Raw genomic sequence first — 25,366 nt, forward strand, 5'->3', positions numbered from 1 at the left:
GCAACCTGCTGTTGCCAAAAGGAGAGTTTCTCCTTTCTCCTTTCTGCAGGCACATTCACTCAACAACACAGTCCTGTCTTTTCAATTTCAGCAGTCCTGGTGCACTATGAACTCTTCCCCTCTCCTTTTTTTTTTCCTTTTTCTTCTCTCTTTTTTTTTTTTTTTTTTTTTTTTTAAGCTTTTGCAAAGCCATCTTTGGCCATTCATTGTGCTGAAGCAGGGGAAAACTGATAGCAGTGGTAGAACAGGGAATGCAAGAGCAAAACTACTCCTTCTGGCATCTGGAAGCTGTTGGAGCAGCACAGTTATCCTGTCAAATAACATCCTTGTATGACACACACTTTCATCTTCATTCTTCCTCAGGTTCCATTCACAAGGTGTCAGATAACTATTTGGTAGTTAGAAATTAAAATAAAAAGAAGGCCCCACAAGCTCTGTAGACAAGAAACACTAGAAAAGATTGACAATACTAAATAGGAAGTTGTCAGCAGCCACTGAAAAGTATAATATAACATAATGGATCCAAACTACAAACTCCAAAAATTCTCCTTTCACAGGATGATTTTTCACAAAGTTCCTGGTTTTCTGTTTCCTACACCACTGGCTGAAAAAACACTAACCTTTTGAACTCATTCTGCTAGCTGAGCAATAAAAAGAAAGGGGGGAGACAATCAGAGCCCTCACAACAGAGCACAGACAACATTTATCATATACAACCATATTGATATCCATGGGAGGATGGCTCCATGCCTCCACGAGCTGGACACAGAGGATGTGTCCTGTAGTAATATTTCTGGCAGAAAGTGCCCATACAAGCAGGATACATTTCTCATGCATAGAATGAAAACCAAAACAAAACCAAAGAAACCACAGAGCTTAATGGAGATAATAAAGTACTTTTATGACCCAATACATCCCATCTAAAGTACATGTTGGAAACCGTTCTTCTCCTAAAATTGCCGGGTTTTCTCCATTAGGATAAAGAGAGATTATCCTGGCTAGTTTAGGTGTAGTGGTTTATATCCCAAACACACGACAGACAAGGTGCAACAATTGTCAAAGGTTGTGACATTATCCTAAGGCAAACATGGTGTGACTTAATCTAGGTTGGACCTCCATAAACATACCAATACCTTCACTTTAAGCATACCCAAACACTTTCACTTCCTTAGCTCTAGGTTTCCCTTTCTCATTCACATCCCTCTGATGTGACCTTCACCACAGCTCCTTTTACCCCATACACTTCTTTTCCATTTGTTTCCTAGGGATGCTTCCTCCTTTACCATTGGATTTCACTGTATTAAAGTATATTTGGGTTGTTTTTGTGAGCTTGTGTGCAAGGAGATACGAGACAGATCTGCTGCAAAGCCTTCTAAACTAAAAAGCACTAATCTGTGATGACAGGTGACTAGACTCAATGACTCAGGCAGTGCCTTCCGTATAAAATCTTTTGTTTCATGCAGAGAGCAGATTTTTTTCCATGCTAGTTTTCATCCTTCTGTTGTGGAGGGTCAGTATGCACTGCTAAAGCATTGCAGTATTACCAAAAGCATAAAAAATATATTTATACCTAATGTCCTCTGATTGCCTGGTAACTGGAAAAGTAACAAAATGGCATTTAAATGAACACAATAAATGAATTTTGAACAGACATGATTGAGATGTAAATACAGGTGTTGTTTTCTGACAGCTTCTTACTCTTTTGCTGTCTTAGTCTCAGCACTACTACCCCAATAAATATTCCATATCATAAGCTAAGTGGCCATTACAACCTACTCAATATAGGCATTAGTATGTACTCTTTTCATGCAGTGTGTAGAAAACTAGTGGAAGAAATAGGGAGGAAATTACGTTTGGTTTTGTATTTAATAGAGTGATTTTCTTTATAATGGTTCTCTGGAGCCCATTCATTTTATCATGGGTTTAATTTACATCAGGAGATAGTCGGAAATCACGCTGTTCCTGAAGGAAGCCCTCACTGGAATCTTTCGCCTTCGCAACAAGGTGACATTGGATCCGTTCTAAAGGGCATCACGGGAGTGCAGAAACGCTTCTCTGCTTCGAGAGAGCCCGTTCTAATGACCAAACTTCAGAAACATTTGACATACAGCTCTGTGCCTACGAGCACGTGAATATTTTAAATGCTGTTTATAAGAAGCAAAGCTGTGCTAAAATGCCTATTTGCCCCCTGCTGCTTAGCAATATTAAAGATTAGAGACAATTGTTTTGTATACTGAAGAGCCTATAATGGCTTCTAGAGAAGAACATGTCAGCAAACTAGATAAGGTTCCTATTAAATTTTTGTTGCTGTGGACTGCTGACTTGGGTCATTATACACTTAAATTGAGTTATTGTCATTGTTATATAATGAAACAGAGAGCTTTTTGCCTCCAGTAATGTAGCATATCTTTTAAAGAATGAGTTCTCCTGACTGATTTATAAAATAGTTCTGTTTGCATTACAGCACCAGGCTGCTGGGTGTTTCAATGTGATTTAGATGAACTGTCCTAAGAGTTCGTGCATATTTTGAAAGACAAATAACAGAGTCTTGTGTGGACCTGCTTCCAATAATCTTTGAAATTTATTGAGTGACAGTGAAAGGCATAGTAAAATTACAACTCTCCTCTCTCCCATAATCTAAGAATGTTTCATTCCAAAAAAAGTGTGCTTACGGATTTGTGAGAGTTTTTTTAATTCCTGATAATTATTTGTTCAGATTTAAAAACAGGACTAGTTTTCTTCATTCTAGGAATATTTGTCTTTTAAAATCTCAGGGTTTTATTCTTTAAAAACAGTTATGTTAACACTTTTAAATTTGAACAAAGAATGTGAACAGTGAAAAGATCAGATGACCATAAAAATGAACTACTTCAAGCTACTTTATTTCAAACTAACTATACTGCTGGGGGACACCATAACCATTCCTTTTCACCATTGTCTTTGCTGGAGCCAGGATTTCACTCTGAACATTTTCCACAGTTTTTTCCCCTTAGATGCATCTAATGGCAGTTCAAGACAGGATGAAAGCATCTACACATATGCTATTTTACTTAAATTCTTTTAATTCCCCATGCGATGTCTCTGAAGAGCTGCTGTATTTTAAGAGAAATTCCATGGAGAGTAGTAAAGGAACTGAAATCAGCAGATGCAGGAATATCTGACTGGAAGAGTTTAATTCCCAGAAGTCTTAGACAAGAATATATTCAAGCAATACAGGCTTATGCTAAATGCTTCCTGATCTGAAATTTGTCTAAAAAATAGAAGGTCTTTTTGTTTTCTCTCCACTCCCCTCACATACTTCATAGCCTTTCCCTGCAGCTTTTCTGGCTTCAACTACCTTTTACAAACACAGGGCACTGAGGTTGTACAGTAATAGTGAAGATCACATCCAGTCACATCCACTTTTCCTTCCCTCTGTTAGAAGACACATCCTAGAATTGAATATTCTTTCCATAGCATTGCATCATTTCTATTCCTTGTGTCATTCTTTGATCAAGCTTTCTCTTCTCTCTGTTCTAATGGTAAGATCACAAATCATAGCGGAAAATCTTTATATGATGCCTGTATTTCAGATTTTACATTCCATCCTCTTTCCGTGATCCCAGTTCTCAAGGTCATCCAATTTTGCCACTGTCACATTATGATCATCTTCTGCAATAATGATGCCTCCTCAATTTAAACCATCAGCAAAATTCTTTTGGGCTCTAAACATTGAGGCTTTACACAGACATAAATTAAAAGATTGTAGGAGATATATTCTACTAGTTTCTCCAGAGGAAGTCTAACAACAAACTCCCACTACCCTATATCACAAATATGGCTATCTCCTTTTTTTAGACAGTTCCTCTCATGATGGGTTGGGGTTTTTTTTATCATTATCAATTTTATATAATAGGAAATTAATATACTATTTATTGCAGCTCTGATTAGTTAAGTATGCTGTATTTGCCTTGAAAATAATGTATTATACTAAAGAAGGTGAGAGGATATGCTTGCAGATTTCTACTCTGGTAAAATGTTTTTACATTTTATCCAGTCGCTGAATTGTTTTGATATCCTAATTATTATTTTTCTCAAAATAAGTTTTTAACTTTATAGTGCTCAGCTAAATGATATAGGTTTCTCTGAATACTTTTCCCTACAAACATATTCTATACCCAATATAGAACCACTTTGAAACCAAGGAAACCACTGAAAAAATTGATACTGGATCTGTGGTTCTGTGGGTTTGTTTTTCACAGTTCTTCAGTAACAGTTATGTGTTGCCTTGAAATTATACTTTTCTTTCACTTTGGACATTCCTAGAGTATCCATTAAAGTGAACACTGACACAGCTGCATTTCCAACATATTTCCCTCCCTTTCCTGGGACTGAAATTCTAAACTCATTTTCCATGTTTGGCTTATTTACAAGTTTCCTTCACAGACAAGTCTATGAATATCTCACTCTGCTGCTCTCCTTGGCCAAATCCCCCTCTTTGGAAGCACTTCTCTCCCATTCAGACTGAGAACTCTGACAGCTCTCCTTTGTCTGTTCTTTCACTCAGACTGAAAGGCAGCAGGGCCATTCAATTCAAAGTAATTTTGTATTATAGTCTTTAGTCAACCATCTTCATGCAAAATCAAGCTTAAAATAGCATCAGCAACTGCTAGTTCAGTGAGTATTGGGGAAAAAAAATCAGAAGACTGCTTTTATAAATAAGTTGGTGATGGACTTCTTCACAGCATTTTTTTTTCTAATTTATCCTGGATAAGTTAGGATTTAGTTAAATTAACACATTTCCAGTGCTATTTATCATTCTGAAATCAATACCAGATCCACAGGTATAGCCAAATCAAGGTCTGGTGATCCATTGCAGGTATTACAGCTTTTATCACCTTTCTAAAAGTAATTTTGACTTCAAGATAGTTTTAGCCACTGTATTTGTTGTTTGGTTTGGTTGGAGGAGTGTTGTGTTTATCACAAGTACAGAGTGAAGGTAATCTCATTGATTCTGACCATTTTAGACTCTGAATATATCCCTGGTCCAGCCATGGCCACCTGTCTTTCATTTGTGATATTCAACTTCATTCTGTACATTACCAGTTCTAATGCCTCCATTTTTTGGCCCACACTCCTTGCATTGATATTTCATGTATTCCCCTGTGGCCAGCCTCAACCTGGTACCTACCTACTCAGAGTAACTTTTTTTTTTTGTTTTTCCCACTTCCTGATATTCATGTAATAAATTTGTAATTAGTGTAGCAAAAATAATTCTCATATAAAGATTTTACAGGTATCTCAGGGTTATCATCTCCTGTCATTTAACTGTTTAAAAAACCTTTTTTTTCATTTTTGCAAATCAGAATGTAAGTATCCTAGTTGTTCAAATGAAATCCATCTGCAAAGAAAAGATTTTTCTATGAATGTGTTTTGAAAATACCTGCCTTTCTTTGATTCATGATTTGATCTCTGTTACTTTGTCGTTCTCTGAGCATCTGTCAGGGATATTGAACAAACAGAATCATGAATGAGTAAAGTTGTAAGGGACCACGCTGGGTCATTTGGTTTAACCTCCCTACTCAAGCAGAATCATCCTAGAGCACAATTCCTGGGATTGTGAGGGAGACACCACAACATCTCCAGGAAATCCATGCCACACACAGGGTAAAGAAATTCTTCCACATATTCAGGTAGAACTTGCAGTGCGTTATCTTCTGCCCTACGTTTCTTGTCCTGCTGTTTGGCACAACATTTCATTGAAGATCATTCAAGTTTTCTGGTTTTGATTGTTTTGATCCATTCCTGGATATGTCCAGCTGAATCTGGACATGTAATTTGTTCTGTAGTGGAAAACAGGCATTCATTTTTGCCCTACTGTGTGGAGACTGTTCAGTGTGGTATGGAGAGCTTAAGCCAGCTTTCTTAAGAGCTTAAAATCTTAGCATTAACCATGTTTGAAGAGTGCACAGAAGACCAATGTGTGAGGGTATTAAATACAGTTTAAAAAATTTGTCACTTTCTTTAATGCCAATACAGGTGCTGGGGTTTTTTTTGTTGTTGGGTTTTGCATTGCTTGTGGGGGTTTATTTATGGTGGTTGCTGAACACCACAAAAATTTAAAATACTGACATAATCACTAGCATTTGTCTATAATTACAAAAATAAACCTCTCCAATATTCTCACTTTTGTGTAGCTTCATATTTTTCTGCAAGCTTTCTCTTCAGTAAGTCTCATGTTATTTAGCATTTCAGATTCTGAGGCATTCCCACCCTATTCATGTGATTAACAGATATAGTAAGTGGATACATCTGTAGTTTTAACAAAAACTTCTGGGGTTCCATGAATGTATTTGAAGTGCAAATGGCAAAATCTTTTGCAAGAGTCAACAAAATATAGCTCACGTGTAAATTTACATTTACAAAAATATATAAAATAACTACAAGGTTATGCACTAAGTAATTAGCCTCAATCCATCAATATCCATTGCCAATGACATCTCCATCAAGGGACCCACTTAAATTAAACAACCTTTCTTCTGGCAAAGACTTCTGCAGAACCACCAGCCTTAGCAGCCAAAATATCCAGGTTTTACCAGTCCAGAGGCAGAGTGAATATGACACAGGAGTTCTTCACTGAGAATGAGTTTTCACAAGAGTGCTGAGCTGGTCTAACAGCTTCCTACCACTAAAAATATGGTTCAGCTTTCCCCTTTTTCTCAATCTCAGCTGTGTGTACTTACCACTTCCTTTGTGCTAGCTCCAACAGTTTGATGACTCAATTCAGCTCACTCAGCAAGCAAAAAAAGGGAGATAATTTTCTGCCTGTTGAATAAGCTGACATGTCTCATCAAGGGGTCAGACTGGCTTCAGAGACAGCAAAAGAAAATGTACAGGATCACACAGCCAGAGTGCGTTGGGAAAGGAAAGCACAGGCTCTCCTGTGCTGCTAAATTAGCACAACCATCTTCTGAAATACATATCTCTTGTCATCCACACCTCAGCACTGAAAATGGGACTGATAGCATGTGCATTGTCAGATTTATTCCAGGTACTCTACTCTCCATACACCACCTTGTTAAACTTGGGCAGACACCTCAGGAGTTTATCTGAACATAAACAAAACTCTATTGCCTAATCAGTACCTGAAAACACTCAAAATGTTCACATCTTTCTTTCCAACAGGATGATCAGATATAAATATTCACTTAATAATTTTCTTCTAGCTGGAAGAAAAACTACATTCTCTGATGGTATGTGAAGAATTAAACCCATCCCGTGGCATAAGATCCTGTTTCTTAACCGCAAATTTCATTAAAAATACTTGAAATATCTGCCTAATATTAGGCACTGTAAGTAGTGTTAGCTCCTGTAGTAGTGATTTCATTTGTCACAAAGACAGCACAGGATCACACCTAGCAGACTAGCAGTGGAGGTATTCATAAATAAATATCCTTTTTGAAATGTGTGCCCCACACACAAAAAAAAAAAAAAAAAAAAGAAAAAAGCAAAACAAAAACACCAGGAACCTAAAAAGTCAGGGAATCCTACTTTAGTGAGTTAATGAAACAGTAATAAGAAAATACACCCTTTTTTCCTTATTGTATCTATTACACAAAGCATAAAAATTATACATGAGGTCCCTATACATGAGGCTGTGAGTCATGTGTTCTGTTTTGAGACCCTCACTACCAGAAGGACATTGAGGTGCTGGAGCATGTCCCAAAAAGGGCAATAAAGCTGGTGAAGAGTCTGGAGCACAAGACCTGTGAGGAGAGGCTGAGGGAATTGGGGTTGTTTAGCCTGGAGAAAAGGAGGCCCAGAGGGGACCTTATTTTTTCTCTACAACTACCCGAGAGAAAAGAGTAGGAGCCGGTCTCTTCTCCCAGCAACCAGGGACAGGACAAGAGGAAACAGCCTTAAGTTACCCCAGGGAGGTTTATGTTGGATAGGAACAAATATTTCCTCATGCAAGGTATTGTTAAACATGGGAACAGGCTGTCCAGGGGAGTGCTGGACCATTATTCCTGGAAAATATTTTAAAAGGTATGGATGTTGCACTTAGGGGCATGATTTAGTTGTGGACTTGACAGTGCTGGGTTAACAGTTGGACACAATGATCTGAGAGGTCCCTTCCAATCTAAATGATCTCATGATTCTATTTTATCTGTTGATCCACAGCTCACTGACTGTTGTATCTCATGTTTTTTTATTGAGAAGCTGGAGGGGAAAGCTGTCCATTAGATTTGTGAGAGGAGGTCCTCTTAGGGTCAAAAAAAACTCTCTGTAGGGAGTGGGGGTCTGCCCCTAAGCACACTTACCTTTTAGATTCCAGGGTGGAAAAAAGCAGAGACTGGGGATTAGGACAAACAACTGGGGTTAAGATCAAAGACCAGATTTTTATATAGTATCTGCTGTAACCTGGAAAGACACTAAAACTGAAAGCAGAGCTGGAGGAAAAGACTTGTCCTTCAAGGAGCAATGGTTAAGAGAAATAGTTGTTTTCAAAGCTTTTCATTTCCATTCTTCTGTAGCAGACTTCAATTATCTCAGTTTCAAACCTAATGTATTCAAAGCTGGTCCAGAGAACAAGGGTTTTGATACTCAATGCCCTTTCACACCCACTGGAAGAGAAAGGTGCAGGCAGCTCCTCCTTAGTGCTTTGGCTTACTGCGCATTCTGTCTCACTTTGATCAGCAGGCTGTGCCCACTGCTCACCCCCCTGCCCCCTCCACACTGAATCCTGACAGGCCAACCTTCCCTCTGCAGAGCAGCTTCTGCCCTGCCTCACCGGGACTGCAAGCATCAGCTTCCCCCAGCACAGGACCCGCCCGTCAGGAACAGCTCCGCCACATTCCCGAGAAACAGTTCCAGCCTTGCCCTGCGCCCTGCAGTTTAAACCCCAGCCCCTCTGAGCCAGACAATCTGATATTTCACTCCAACCCAGGGGCTAGGCATAGCCTCTATCTCTACCTTAAAGATGCCTTTATTCTTTTTAAATTAAAAACTCTACAATATTGATTCACATCAAGCAAAACTGCAACAGACATTCTAAGTCTAATATAAAATATTACTTCAAGACTAAAAACTTTTTCATGAATAAGCTTTCTGCACACTTGAAAGCAAAATATGACATACTGAACCCAAAAGTAATATAAATCTTTGAGAAAGACAAATTTCCTAGTCAGCAAAAATTTGCTGAAGTTGTATACTTTTCACAAAAAAATTAAATCACTGAGCTGCTCTGGAATCCTTTATAGCTAATAATTAAAAATCTAAAATCTTATTTTCATCCTGTTACAAATATAGATAACAATCAAGATAAATGAGACGAAACTAGAAAGGTTTGTTGGATGATTTAAGTCGAAGGAGTTACTACATCAATATTTTGTACTCTAAAAAGGGCATGCATCATTAAAAAAGAAGACTTTATAATTAATATGTTTTCATACAACCTACCTTATTTCCCCTGATATTACTAACCAAACCCTTTTAAAAATCTATTAGTTCAAGCACTTAGCCTAGTACCACTTTAGAATGTAGCAAGACAGATATTAGCTGAATTCAAAATTACAGCAACTTTATTTTTAATTACTTTCCAAAATGCCAGATTTACATGTTATCAAATACATTTCCATGGCAGAACTGACCACTAAGCATTTTTGGACAGGGCAAGAAAAATTAATTATATTCTTTCTAAAAAATTCACTTAGCATTCAGAACACCTGCATTGTTGTCAGGGATAATAAATGTGATTAAACTTGTATAAATTTCACTATATTAACCAGTACAATAACTCAATAGCTTTGCTGAACTGAGCTGATGCCATACATTGCAACACTGTAGTACCCAAACATAATGTAGAGGAGTGCTAAAAAAAAAGTATGAGTTCCAAAGTGAAGAATTGCAACCTGCCAAAGACAAATTCACCTTCTTAAGCTGTCAGTAAAAAGGAAATTTCTGGAACTGAGACATTTTAACAAAAAAAGTTTAATCATACATCATGCACTGTTAAGGCGCAGCAATACAATTGTCCTGCTTGTGCTACTATATTAGTTCTCAGGATCTGGCTGTTTTTATTAAGAAGAAAACAATTGTAGCAGAGCATGGTATGTGTTTTGAGGCACTGTGGCTGGCTGAACCTGGGGGAATTGTGCAGTATCCCTATGCCATTCCGCAAGAGGCTCTGAAACAGGAACGGTGTTTGGTCCATAAAACAATGTCATACTGCTAACAGTTGACACCTGCATTCTAAACAAACAAAAAAACCCGTAAGTAGCAATATTTCCAGGTAAAAGTTATTTTTCTTTTATTGAAATGAAGCTCCAGACTCCAGAGAACTGTGTAGACAAGCAATAAAGCTCCCTAAGCATCTCTCAGAAAGCTGGTGCCTGGTACATGCCACTGGTGAGACAGGAGGAGCTGGCCCTGAAGATCCCTTCTGGGTGCTTGAGTTCATCCAATGGGAATTTGCTCAGTGCAGGAGAAGGAGATACCGAAAGCATAGGCCTGATGTGTCTCTGAAGTTGAGAGTGTGCAAACCAGAACATCACGGCTCGCCTAGAAGCAAAAGAAGGACTATTGGTATCCCCACAGGACAACTGTAGCTGCCTGGCTGTGACCACAGTGTGGAGGTCTCCTGGCTGGCACGCTCCCTGTGGCCGGAGGGCACTACAGGAGTGGCTGCCCCCAGGTCTCTTCCGAGACCTCCTTGGGTGGCAGTGCACACAGAGAGATCAGCAGCTCCCTGTGGCTGGCCGTGGCGTGGGTATCACAGCTCCGGAGCAGTCCAAAGGACCAAAGTGAAGAAACAGAGGGGGGCCACTTTTATGAATTCTAAGGCAGTTTATTGCCAAAGAGGGCTCAAGGACAAGTAGGCACAGGACTGAGGGTTGCAGCACATTTTAAAGAGGGGAGGGTATGAGGAGTGGAAACAACTCCCATCCAATGGGGAGACATTAGGGGAGGAGAACACAACTGAGGCAGTCCAATGAGGGCAATCCAGGGGAGGGAGCAGGCTTAACAGTCCAATGAGATACTGGGGAAGGGGCAACAGACAGGGAACATTCTTGAGCAAACAGGGTGTGTTCAGCTTGACAGGCAGGGGTAGGGTGCAGTGAACTGGGGATTGACAGGGACATGTAAGGGAGGTACTGGGGAGACTGACATGGGGATTGACAGACACTTGGAGGGAAAATATTGAAGTAAACAACTTAGGGCTAAACCATTAGGGGAACAGAACATTGGAACAAATGTACATGGAACAAACCATTATAAACTGATTAACAAAGAACAATTATAAAACAAACCACCACAGACAATTTCTCCTGCTTAATATTCTCTTTTACAAAAAAAATATGCTCCTCTCTGTGGTGCTTGTTTCTCTGTCTGTTGACTACAGGGGAAGCTTAGATGAGAAAAGGTGATTTGTCTGCATTTATAAAATACTGAAGGAGATCTCACTCTGAACTAAGTTTTGCATTTTTCCAAAAGGCTATGCAAGATTCACTGGAGCAACACCCAATCTCTCCACCTTAAAAATACAGTTCTTAATAATCAGAGAAGAGTGCTTGAGAACCTCACTGCTCAAGTGCAATGTAGATGATGTGCAAACAAGAGCTAAGAATGGGGATGTGTGGTTTTTGTTGTTGGCCCAACAAGGATGCATGATTTAGAAACAGTGGAGTCAAAACTGAGGAATGAAAATGAAGTGACAGATGTGCTTATTAGAATGTCTGGTCAAACTTGGCGCATCTCATTACTCATTCCTAGATAATGTTCAAAAGTTACAAATATCATGAAGGGAGAAAAGTACCCAGGGACCTTGAGTCAGCTGATATGAAAAGGAAACGTTACTGAAGGAGGGCTGCAAGTTGAAAAGCATATGCAATGATGCCATTCAGAGGATGAGGCAAAGGCTGAAGTATGAGAAAACATTTACAGGAATCTGAAATAAAGTTTGAAAGCTTCTTATCCTTTTTAAAAAATCCATCTCAATTAGTATAATACCTCTTTGAAGTGCCACAACAAAAAATGCTTTCTGGCGAGGCAGATTGCTGCTGCTGTCTGGGGAGGGACTGTTGAATGATTTCTTTATTTATGTTATGGCCATGAGGAGGGAGATCAAAAATATTTCCATTCACAGGCAACACATCCTATATTAAGGTGTAACACAGCCATTTCCAAGGCAAAACATTCAAATTGCCTTGTAAGACAGGGTGATGCCTTATGGTAACTCACTAATTGAAACTCTAGGAATAACTGAAATAAATTATTTCAGGGATTACTTCAGCTATAGGAAACTGATAAAAAAAAAAAGCAAAGATTAAGTCTTGTATTAGTCTACTCAAGCAGAAGTTCCTTCTTTCTCTTTTGTATGGAAGACTGATATATATTGTACCTATCAATGTAGTAGTTGAGCATCTTTTACCATAGAAAACTTGAATACAATGTTGGCAGAAGAAAAACACTACATAACAAGTCCTGTTTCCTGCAGCACGGGACTCAAACAATTATCACCACATCTTAGCTTTGTCCTGTAACCAGGACAAGGAAGCTCCCGGTTTAACCTTTAGATAAATCCAAATACTTTGGTCCCGTGTCAGAACTTGGCCCATTCATTATGTAATTCCCCAGTTCTGAGGAAGATGAAAGACAAGGAGATAGACTCCTCATCTGAGTAGCAAATTGACTGGAAAGTCAAGATCCCTGTCTCTTCTTCCCATGTGGGAAAGCTCCCTAAGCTTTTTTTCCCATCTCTTTTCCTTCCAAGCTGGAGAAGAGCACAAAACACTACAATTTGTCCTCTTCTCAAGGAGTGGGTACTGTAAGGTACCACAGGAGGACCTGTGGAGTAAAAATTCTTGGGTGCATAAAGGTAGGCAGATAGACAGAAATGAGACTAGGGATCAGAACTGCATTTTCCTAAACCTATGGTGAAGAAATAATATTATTTGTAGAATTACAGCACACATACATGCACATACATGCATACACACACAAACCATGGCAGGGGCAGAGGGAGTTCAAAAATTAACACTGAACCCAAAACATAATAAACTCTTTTAAAAAGCAAATATTCATATTTGGGGACCAGTCTCAAATTTTGGGGCCTGACTCATGATTTTTGAAAGTTTAGTATTAGCAGCACAGCCCTTTATGCTGTAATTACAGCACTCTTAATTAGATTGGGAGATTGCTCCAAGATTCCTGAGACAACTTCTATAACAAATATAGACACCCTCAAGGCAGTCATATACAGTTATGGAAACTGCAATTTAAAAAGCAGCTATAAATGGATCAAGTGGATCTGATGACATCATCACAATGAAAAAGTATTCTTGACACCACCATATGGAAAATTATTTTAGAAGTGAGTTTTTGGGTTTTTTTTTTCACTACATCACAACACACTGATGTGATTTAAAGTCACTCTTGAGGGAAACAAAGGCTGTTCTTTCACTCATCTAGGAAAGCACACTTTATGAATATAAGTTTATAAAGAAGTTGTGTTACACCAGACATAGTTCTGCACACCCTTGTTGGACCAGTAGGAAGCTATTAAATGCAACCCTGACACGGCATGCTTTGCTTCAGTTGCTCCATGCATGAGGTTACCAGTTTATATTATGAGATTTTAAGCACATTCCTGTATGCTCTTCTTGTTTTCCACTTTTTTATTAGTGTCTACTTTGCTAGATAAATCTATCTTGGTTTTAGCAAATATGAAACAAAGATTGCATTGCCTTGCCAAATTCCCTCCTATCAAATTACTGAATTACTGAAGGCAATCCCTGTTTCAGTAGACCTTGGTTGTTTTGCTTGACCTCCAGCAGGTGTCCAATTAAGTCTAAAAAATTTATATGATATTCCCTTTCCATTGATAGTTCTAGAATTAAACTGATGAGATCTCTAGAGAAGGATCATCAGTGTTACACCTTTCATCTTTAATTACACCGGTTGAAGATGAATGAATGTACCAGAAGGATCCCAGCTGGGAAGTAGCATGCTTATTAGATAGTTGATAATTTAATATACACTCTGAATTCTGATTATTTTCTTAAAACATCTGAAGAGCTTTCAACATATGACAAGATTGTAGTACTTATTCAGCTGAACATTGACTGTGCTCTTTTCCTTTTAAAAAATGCTGCTCAGATGCAGACAAAGAACTGTGAGCATATAGAACAAAGAATTTTAGACAAGGTGAGTTAAAGGTCCTGGTTAATGCATTCAATCTGTTGTTTCTAACAATTGTATGTACATCTAAGAGACCACATAGAGAAGCAGAGCAGAAGACTCCTAGAAGACTCCCTGGAGTCCCATCATAGAAGAAGACTCAGTCCCTCTGCTCCAGCACTGTAGCTCCAGCTCCTCCTCATGTATTTTACTCCTGAGAACGCTTCATTGAAAATGAAATGCTAAATGAGTTCAACTTCAGAGTGAGTCACAGCAAAACAGACTTGCTAGGTAGAGTCTGTAATATAGCACATAATATTAAGTCTGAGCCACTAGAGGTTGAGAGCTACTTGCCTGGACTCTTGTAGACTATTGAGAGCAATAGGTATGGAAATAACTCCTTCATCTTCAGAAAGAGGTAATGAAAGAGGTCAGATAATACTGCAAAAGTGCTATCCTTAGGGGTCAGCATGAATGTCACTGAATTATTTCAGTATTACACTCTTAAAAAACACTCAAGTCTTGCCCAAAGTCAGATACAGTTAAGTAAAAGTCCTAGATTTTATTCAGATATCTCAAGCTAAGTAAGAACATTGTAGCAGGATGCTCTGCCTAAGCAGGGATACAGCGGCTCAAAACTTGTATCTTTTTACAAGCTGATGGCTTGAGCAAGGAGAGTTTGCCCTTTGTTGGAGCAAGGAGGGTCTGCTGATTTTAGTGGTGGTGAATGCTGAGATCAGTTTGACCAAACCATCAGACCCCACCGCAAGGATGTGCCATACGTCTCCCTGAGGCTGGGACCAGTGAGGAAATACAAGCACGGATACAAAAGTGCGTCAGGAGTGTTTGGCAGTAAAAACCACAGAGCTGCTAATACCTTCTTTCAGCACAAAGTATTTTTTGCTGATTAAATCTGATAAAACATAATCTTAAAAATAAGTATGGCGGTCATTCCATCACTTGATACTATAAAAGGCCCACTTTGCATGGTGAGGCCCTCAAGCATACATCCCTAAGGTGTGTGATGGTCCTTCCCTTGAGTGGGGATGCCCCTCGTGGTTACTTCTTGAGGCTGAGAGGAAAAGATTTGCCCACAGTCATTAATAATTGTTTTTTCTAGTTTTAATATAATTATTTAAATATAATTGCATTGATATAATTGCTTCAATATTGCTTCAAAAATAGCACTATATTAGTAACTATACCATAATGCATAGTAAATAATTCAGATTAAGCTCTTTTTTTGTCTAATCATTATAATTTTTAATTAACTCAAATAATTCATTTTATTTATATAAATATATCTGAGTGGCCATCTTTAATCCTGCAGGACAAAGTTTTATAAAAGTTCAATTACACCTGTATAATCACTTAGACATGAACTGTTGACTGAGCCTGGGAAGATCCAGGCTCACCAAGGTTCCTCTCTGAGAGGAGTTACAAAAGCAAGGAGGTCCTTTCTGCACCTTGTGACTCAATGGGAGAAACTTCTCTAACAAATTCTGTCTGAAGCTCCCACTCTGCCCACAACAATCACATTGATTTGTTTTACTTGAGTAAACTCACTGGCATATGAACAGTGCCTTTTTCAGTTGTTCAGGGCTTGCCTTGGAAGGGAAAATGATAACCTGGCACTTGTGCTTTGTCCTTCTAGATTCCAGTGCAGTCCAACTGAGCTGCTGTAGAAAGCACATCCTCCACAACAGAAACTAAATCTTAGATCTTCTATTCATGGGTAGGCACAGCACAGAACAGATTATTTGAAACAATTATATGGGAAGCTTGAGTAGTCCTTCCATTGGGCATATTCCTATGCTGTATTCTTATTTTCTTATTAATTTGCTGCTTCTTGTTCAAAAATGAGCCAACTCACAATACCTGGCAAAAGGCTGCTTAAAGATCAAATACATTGAAAGAAACACATCTATTGAGATGTGAGCACATCCACTAAAAAGAAAGTCATGGGTGATAGCACTAAGGTCTCACAATTTTTTGATAGGTTGCATGATTTTGTAAACATCAAATCCAGCCACAATATTCTTTTACTTCTCTTGTACAGAAATTACAGTCTCTTCTATCAAGTACTGGCTAGTAGGATTGGCTAGTAGTAAAAAAATTATGAGAAAATATTGACTCTTTTTTCTGCCTCTGGAAACCAAAGAACATTGTGACATTTCAAAACATATTGAGATGTTTGCTTCATTTAAATTCTGAAGAACTTGAAAGTGGATATTGTCCAGTGCCATGTTCAAAGTAATCAGACATAATATTCACAGTTACTTTGAGAAGCATGAAATGAGACCCTACACACAATTTACAGAAACATATGCACACAGCCACAAGTGCCTTACACTCTTTTTCTATACAGAAAGAATCTATACTGCTATTTCAGATTCAGTCTGTTATCAATTAAAAATGTTTTACAGCTCAAACACAAGGTTAGTCAACCAAGGGGCTTGGTAAATGTGTTATTTATATAGTTATTTGTTAAAATGAGCTTCATTGCATTATAGAATGTTAAGACAAATTGTTGTGCCCTTTAGATTCATTATAGATGACAAAATACTAAATAAATCTTAAATAAGTATTCACCTTTCATCATACAGGAACATAAATGGTTAGATCTTATCAACAGGGGAGTCTTTTTGGTCTTCCATTATTAACCATAGGAAAAAAAATATTGCTGGTTTTCCTGCCTTCATTTTTTAAAAAGTCAGATAATTCTTGTCATGGCAGGGGAGAGTTAAAGAAGATCATCTTTCAAGTAAGGAGCAAATCAATCTCAGTGAAGGAAAGCCTAACCAGCCTTACTGGCTCTGGCCTGCCAGGTACTGTCTTACAGAGAGACTTCAGTGAAGTGTCAAAGGCAAACCAGCACTTTATAAGGGTACTTTATTGTGCACAAGCAAGGAGTCCATTATCTTATCATCTGGTTTTATAACTTCCTGCTTCATTGTGTTGCAGATTTAAAAAAAAAAAGGATATAAATGTCATCTTCTGTGTCATTAACCTAAAATCTATTAGAATTTTATTAGAAAATAAGTAGCAAGACAGTAGAGTTACATTTCCTCCCTTATGCTGTGCTAAATTGCTTGTGAAAGTGATATATTATGACTCTTACTCTACATCTATTGCAAAACATGGAAGAGAAGCCCACATACTGTGTACATTAAATGGTAATGTAAAATTGGCAATGAAGCAATGCACATCTCCCTAAATCTCCAAGCAGGTTCTACAAATTTCCCTTTTGAAGGATAAAGATAAATAAAGAAATTTTTTCCACCTAGGACTAAACAAATGATACTAGTAAGCTTCCTTGTTGATATACCCAGGATACAAGCTATTAACCTTTTTTTAAAGATACCCTTTTTTGAAGAATAACCAAAAAAGAAAGTGCTCTTGTATTTCTCTGCTTGGGGCAGGCAGCTCCTTCATTATTAAAAATCAGAAGTCTTCAGAAAGAAAATAGACTTCTGAGCTAATAAGTTAGAGTCTATGAAAAGTTATTAAGGTTTCTGCAAAACAGAGAAGGTCTCAGTTCATTTGCGTTTTTTTTTTTTTTTTAATTATACATATTGGAAAGTAGAATTCAGGAGGGATTCAATTTATTCCTGAGTAACTGGTCAGCACAAGGTTAAATAAAAAGGCAAGTTATGTGTGGATTTCAGGCTCCCTCTTTAAGGGTCAGTTTTATTCCGAATGGGGCACGTGAAGAAACTGCAAAGGGTAGATCCAAAAAGGCAAAACATTACATCAGCAAGTAGCAAGCTTAAGCTTCTCTTGGGAGCTCTTTGCTCACAAGTAAACTTGGCACCTTGAAATTTAGCTGTTCTCCCAGAAGGACACAGGTAGCCTCTGTAAAGAGCCCATTTCTAATTCTCCTGTTCCCATGGCTGTGGATAGTGATGATAGTCCATAAAGCATTCAAGCTGCACAAAAGAGTGCCAGGAGAAACTAAAGCTCTTCAGGCTAGAACTGCTGTTGCAGAATATAACTGACCCATCCAACACTGGCTGCTGCTTTCCAGCCTTTGGAGGTCTGAGCATGTGCAGTGGGACAGGGATTTCAGAAATTGAAGCAGCAGGTACGAGCTGAACCAGCACATTTTCAATCCAGTCTTAGTTCAGTTTAAACTGGGACTAAAATCCTTCCAGCTTGGACCCAAGTTCAGGCCCATAATTAACTTGATTGGGCCCAACAATCCCTCGGAGCATTTAGCACTGAAAAATGCTGCATTAAAAAATAGGAATGTGACAAAGGCATGTGGCAAAGGTGAAGCATCCAGGCCCAGCTCAGCCAGAGGGATAATCCCTGCTCCCCCAGCAGCACAGACACTCTTCACACTTGCAGCACAATGCCACAGGGTCCTCTTACTACTCACATCTGACTTGAGAGGGTGGAGAGGTTCTACAGCGCTCTATGGGTGATGCTGTGCCGTAGAAATCAAGCAGAAGCATGAGAATAAAAAGAAGCTCTCTGCTACCTACACATACCCCAGATGTACAGAAGCTCATACATATTTCTACCGTGATGCACCCCACAGGATTGCCAAGGTTCAAAAGATATATAAAAGGTTCTGCTGTATAAAAATGCGTTCTTCCCTGCAGTAAAACAAAGACCAGAAGAATCGAGCCAAGTGAGCACAAGAAGTATGTGAATTGATAACTACCCAGCTACCAAGCACCAACTACCAATGGCCTTGAATGATGGTACAGAAATTAGGGCTTTTCCTGCCCACACCAAGGCTGGGGAGAGGCAGAGGAGGGTTAGGAGCAGGAGAGGTTCTACATGATGTGGCCTTGTATACCCTAGAAAGTTTAGACAGCTCCTTTGCTCAATAGCACCCCAGCAGGGATGTCACTTTATGGTCAACTCAGCATTTTGAAGTGGTAACTGTTTACTGATTCAGTCCCAAACTGACTATAATGATTTCAAAGTTAAAGTTTTGTGTCTGTCTCTATCTCAGGTAAAAAATACCAAGATTTGAACCAGTAATATGCTTAGAACTAGTGCTAGGTTTAGCTGATTGTGAAGAAATGAGGGGATAAATACCCCCACATATATGGAAAATTACGTCCACTTTTCCTCAGAGTTAACAAATTATACCTGATTGTCTTTGTCCAGAGACAGAAAAAATAACTGGGTCTTCAAAAGTACTGGTGTTGCTATCACTGCCAGAAAGGCTGTTGGTGAGCAGTCTTCATCAAAGGACATTTCATGTCTGCATCCACACCCTTCACATTCTGCTGCCAAAGCAAAGTCAGCCTGGGTCATATGCCTTCAAGGCAATTTTAACTTGGGAACATTTCTTCAAAAGACACTAAAAATGATTTACATTTTTCCTTACTAAATCAGCATTTTTTGTATCATTTGTGTCAGTGCCAACTTCTCCTCATTCTTCACCTGTGTTCTGGCCTGCCTTTCCCCTCCCTTGTGTGCTCCTGAATACCACTTGCATGCCAAGAAACCCATATTGATGAATGCAAAGTTTTTTTGGCTTATTAGAGAAAACTATATTATGCAGCCTCCTATGCAACCTACATTATTTTTTTTTCTAACATTGGCTTACATCTTTCATGAATAGCAGTAATTTTTCTGAATAGGATACTTCCTTTACAAATGGCAAATATCTCAGATTTTCACTTTTTTTTTCTCATTACATTTTTTTACTCAAGTAGTTAATGCCAAGATGACAGAAAGTGGCACACTGTGACCTCTATCCTGCCAGGAGGAGGCTGAGACTTGATGCAGAATTTTGGACTTGGAACAAGCACTCAGATACTGTGGTGATTATTTCACACTGATTACTCTTCTTTACTGCTGATATTCTCCCTGACTGGTTAACTTTTCCCTTCCATGTTCCTCTTCCATCAAGGTAAATTATTAAACAATTTATTTAGTTTTCTTGAGGGCTGTTGGTTTGGTTTGGGGTTGTTTTCCCTTTCCCAGAAACACATTTAAGTTACCTTGCAGCAGTGTGCAGCAGAAATCACAGTGCAATTTCAGGAGGAGTTAACAGGCAAGAATTGCACATTATTCATATCTCAGAACTTGATAATAAGTTATTATTCCTCACCCTCAAAGGGACAAACTGAGCCATGAGAAGTGATTGCTGAGATGTTCCAGTGCTTTTGCAGGCACAATGGTGTGAATGTTTCCAGTCTGGCTCAGCATACTGTCTTCACTTACATTCACTGCCAATGCCAAGCAAACAACATGAGGGCACTGAAGTCCTTTCAGATGTTGATGACTCACACTCTTTAAATACGTCACATGCCCCGACAAATCCACCTTCCCATAGAAGGCACCACATGCCATTAGATGAAGTAGATATTTCTAGGCAACCTGACCGTGACTGTGAAGTGACCCTCATCTATTTTGGATTTATCAAATCATCAAAGGCTCCTGCTCCTGCCAATAAGACTTGGGACAGGCAATTCAAAGAGGTCATTATGTAATGACTAGCTGCCTGAGGCAGAAAATACTGCCTACAGGGGATTGGGGCTCTTCCTGAGGGAAGAGGAGCCCCTGGGAGCCAAGGGGACACAGAACAGCCAGTGTCCTCTTCTACCAGGGTGTTGACCCACCACATCTGAGAGGAGGGAGCCCGGTGACTGTGGCAGCCATCAAGCAGCCAGGGACCATCAGGCAAAGTGAATGAGTCAGACCTGGAGTCAATGCAGGGAGACCTTTTAGGGTATCCATAGGCAGGGCATGCATGGGTGATAATGGCAACAGAGGCATCTGGCTGCTCTTATGGCCCTGACAGCATCCTTCCCCTTTTAAAGGGCAGTAAATACCAAGGTTAACCAGCCAGCATCCACAATGCTTCCTTATTGTACACACACCAGAACACAGATAATCAGAAACATCTGGAGGGTAGCAGCTCCAGTCAGCCACCTAACACATCATACTAAGTCACATACCAGATATCAGCCACAGTGTCAAAAATAGACATTAAAGCACAGAAGGCACTCAGCCTTTGCAATTTTATTCCCAAAAAATCCTGGATCCCGAAGATGTAGCAATACAACATTTTACCATGGAAAATCCATAGCCCACTTACTAAGCAAAGATGCCCAAGCTGCAGCCGTGTAAGTACTGATAATGTCAAAATGGCAATGCAGAATACAGAGTGGGTATACTCCCAGACATTTACTCAGTAACCTATCAGGAGTGTTACATATGAATTATGTTGTGAAACAAGAGGTTGGCAGTGAAACAGACTAGCTGATAAAGAAGCATTGTAGCAGTTTATTAGAAATGTGGGCTGCGTCAAGCCCCTTATTGTAATTACAAGTGGAACGGCTTCTATAGCTATGAGGGAGAAATGAAAGCAGATGACTGCACAGAAAAGACTCTTTATGGAGTGCTCAGGCACTAAGAACTTCTCAGCCAACAGTCTTTTTCTGCTTGAGTGCTATTTCCAAGTGCTTTCTATTTTGTTCTCAGAGACTTACACGATCAAAACCTGGAGGTAAGATGATGGTTCCACATCAGGCAAGTAGCTAAAAGCAGTTTTCAATCCCTGTATTAGGCACATTCTTTTGCAAAATGTATTAAGCATCTAGTTTACCAAATATTAACCACAAACAACTCCAAACTATCAGTAGGGAGGAAAAAATTTTGATACCTAACATATCCTGGTGCCTTTGAGAATTTTATAGTGCTATGGGACCTTACCAATTCTGGTATAAACAGGGACAGCACCAAAAAAAAAAAAAAAAAAAAAAAAAAAAAAAAAAAAAAAAAAAAAAAAAGGCAAAATAAGCAATTAACTTGGACAACAGACCCTGAAAAGTGCAAATTTCCTATAAAATCAGGACTGCTGCTGTCTCTGTGGAAGGGTACTGTGCCTGGAGCAGACAACTCCACAGGCTCAACTGCTTCCCAGGCTCTGGTCTGCACCTCCTCCTGCTTCCTCACCCTCCCTTCCCCATCCTCTCTCTCTCTTCAGAAGCCACCTGTCCTCCCAGGGGCAAATCCTGCTGTGGCTGATGCTGCCCAGAAGACCAGAGCAGGTTCTTGGAGTGATAGGCAAAAACCACTACGCTGAGTTTGGTGGAAATCTGCTGATGCAAAAGCAGCCTTCAGTAATGCCATACAGCATGCTGCTGTAGCCCCAGTAATAACTGACTTGGCAAAATTCTTTTCCAGACAATCTAGCTCAAAAATGGCAAACAGACTCTCTTTCTGTGTTGTTTACTTGCTAGTAAGCAGGGAATAAATGAAGCATGCACATGCATGTGCACAACTTTTGTATATTGGGAAAGTTACCTGTCCTTCACTTTCTCATTTATTAAACTCTTACTTTGACAGGTTCTTGCACACATGCTTGGACAATTTTTAGAAGTATCATCAATCTAAGTACAGCTGAGTTGCTCTCTCACCTCCCTATTCAGACTTTGACTGAACAGTTTCTTTTAATAAATGAGTGATATGGCTGGGTGTTATCAACCTACTGTAACATTTAATAGATATTCATAACATATATTAATCATGAGCAAGTTTACAATGGATTCAATCCTGCAAGGTGTGGAGAACACTCGATTCTCCTTGAAGTCAGTGAAAGCAGAAAGGGTGAGATTTTTGTCCTTCCAGGTTCTGCATTACAAATGCCCAGTCTTCCTTCTGGACATTAAAAATGTGAGCACAGCTTTCTGAAGCAGTGTGTGTGCCATTTGATCAGTTTGTTTTACAAGTACCCTGTTCTTTGTGGACAGAAAATCTACTTTTGTTTTAAAAGTTTTACTACAAACAAAAGTCTTCCATCAAATTTATCACAGGTACAGAAGTCTTCTCTTTGGCAGAACTCTCTGCATTTTCCCTACTTGCTTTGAATCACAGCAATACTGCTTGGCCTATAAACACTCATCTAGAAAATGGCAGTATTCACATTCCTTTCCACATGCAGAACTCAGAAAAACTTCATCAATTAAAAACTAATCAAGTACGTAAGAACAATAACACAGCTTCCTAAAGTCTAGCAACCTATTAAAGTGAAATACAGAATTACAATTAAGATTAATGGGAGACAACTGGAATGAATTTCAATCAGTTCTATTTCAAATGCATGTGGGATCCTGTTCATCATTTATAAGAAATTATCAAATCTAACCTCATTACTGTTATTTCTTCCCTATATTGGGATTTTTAAAATAAAGTTCCAATTCCTAACATAAAATAGTAGGGAAAGAAAATAAGAATGTTTAATAAAATACTGTTTGTTGAGATTGTTTTTCATAACAGGAAGATGACACAGCTGCAATACACATAAGTCTGTTCACTAGATATCCACTAATTTGTCTGGTTTTTTACAGATATATTCTTGCCCTGACATCTGTTCAGCCACTTCTTGACATTGTATTGCAATGTTAGATATTCCACAAAAGATTACAAAATATGCCACCCAAATTCTTTATACCACAGGAGATTATATTCTTTTCCTCCAAACAATATCCCAGTTCTATAGTTCATTTCCATCTTGAAAAATGTGATTTTCAGTGCCATCTGCAAATTTGCAGCTTGGGTGTGGTAATCTGCTTCTTCACTTTCAAACTGAAGATGTTACAGGTAAGGTCTTATATCTCTGCAGATTATATTGATCAACAAACCTTTTATCTGAGAGGACGTCTGGACTAGTGAGCACTTTCATCATAAGCAGTACTGAGTGATAAGCAGTCAGAAAATCTAAATGATTTTCCAGTTACTTCATTCTTCTGAAAATTTCTGAAAGAATTTAAATATGATAAGAACTATATACTTTCTCTTACATCACCAGTTAGTGAAAAATCACTAGAAAGCAATTTTTGTGTCTCAGGAATGGCACTCCCCAGTTTAGTACCTTCTCCATCCCCCAGACAAGACTTTCTGAGTGCAGACACCATCTGCTTGCTTGCCACCCCATGCCCTCCCCCTTCCCACTCGGGGAATGGAGTTCAGAATTGGAGGGACAAAAAGGTCAAATTTACAGGCTGAGATAGGAACAATTTACAGGAAAAAGCAATGAGATAAGAAAACGACCAGTAACACCGACAACATTAATAACAAAAGCTGTAAGACAAAGAAACCATTTACACAGAAAAATCACAACAAAATACCAACCTTCCCCCCAGTATGCCAGTATACATATCCCTTCCTTCTGCCCCTTGCCAGTGCAAGATAGCATTGAATAATATTATGCCCCTCCTGGCTACTATTAAAATATTAACCCTGTCCTGCCCAAAACTAGTTCACCAACACAGCTGTTTACTTTTCCAGACAGCATAAGGTTGAATTTAAAACTAGGTACAAGCCTAGGAATGGAATACTTGGGCAGCTGAAGGAGGTTACACTACAGCCCCTGACCAGTGTGACTAATTATATTCAAAAATATCTTACTTTTGCTTTTTCTGTAGTTATACTTTGGTCTAATTTGTTTGCAATGTTCTATGTTACAATTGTTTTGCCTCCATAGCCCATGATGAAATGTCAAATTAGATGATACTGTAAATTGGCAGAATATTTGACAGCCATGAAGAAGATTTTCTTCACCCTCTTCTGGCTTCTATATGTAAATGTCTCCTTGTCTCCTTCAACACAATCTAGGCTATTTTAGGGGTTGTTTACCTCTGGACATGCTTTCAAATCTCATTATGCAAATCTAGTATGTGACACATACGCAAAAAAAAAAAAAATTCAAGTTATTAAATGCAAAACCTGAATTATTTTCAAATAGGAGTTAGAGACCTAGTAATAGAAATTAGAACTGTTAACTGAGAATCAATTTTCCAGCTGTCAGTTTAACAAACAAAAATGAAAGTTTTTTAATCAATTCAGTTGGCTACCGGATGTTTCTTTCAACAAGAGGCATTCTTCCCACGACAGGTTATTGGGAGGAGGCATGACAAACCCCATATACATGAGTGGAATCCCTGTAACGGGAGACATCCTGCTGGCAGCAGCCCCTGGAAGATCCCAGCTCTGATGCCCTGCAAAGGGCTCAAGCAGGAAGTAGAAGGTATCCAGTGCTGAGTGAGAAGAGGAAATGGGGGAACTGTAGTCACAGGGAGGAGAAAAAACCAGATGGTGCCAGTAGGCTGTAGGATTGTTGATTTTGGTTTGTAATTACAACTGGCAATCATTTTGAACTGCTGCTGCTTTTTTTTAATTATTTCACTTTGATTGCAATTACCGGCCAAAATCAACAATCCTAGTAAGAGAGCTCAGA

Source organism: Vidua macroura, chromosome 3 (genome assembly GCF_024509145.1).
Source record: "Vidua macroura isolate BioBank_ID:100142 chromosome 3, ASM2450914v1, whole genome shotgun sequence".
NCBI classification, from domain to species: domain Eukaryota; kingdom Metazoa; phylum Chordata; class Aves; order Passeriformes; family Viduidae; genus Vidua; species Vidua macroura.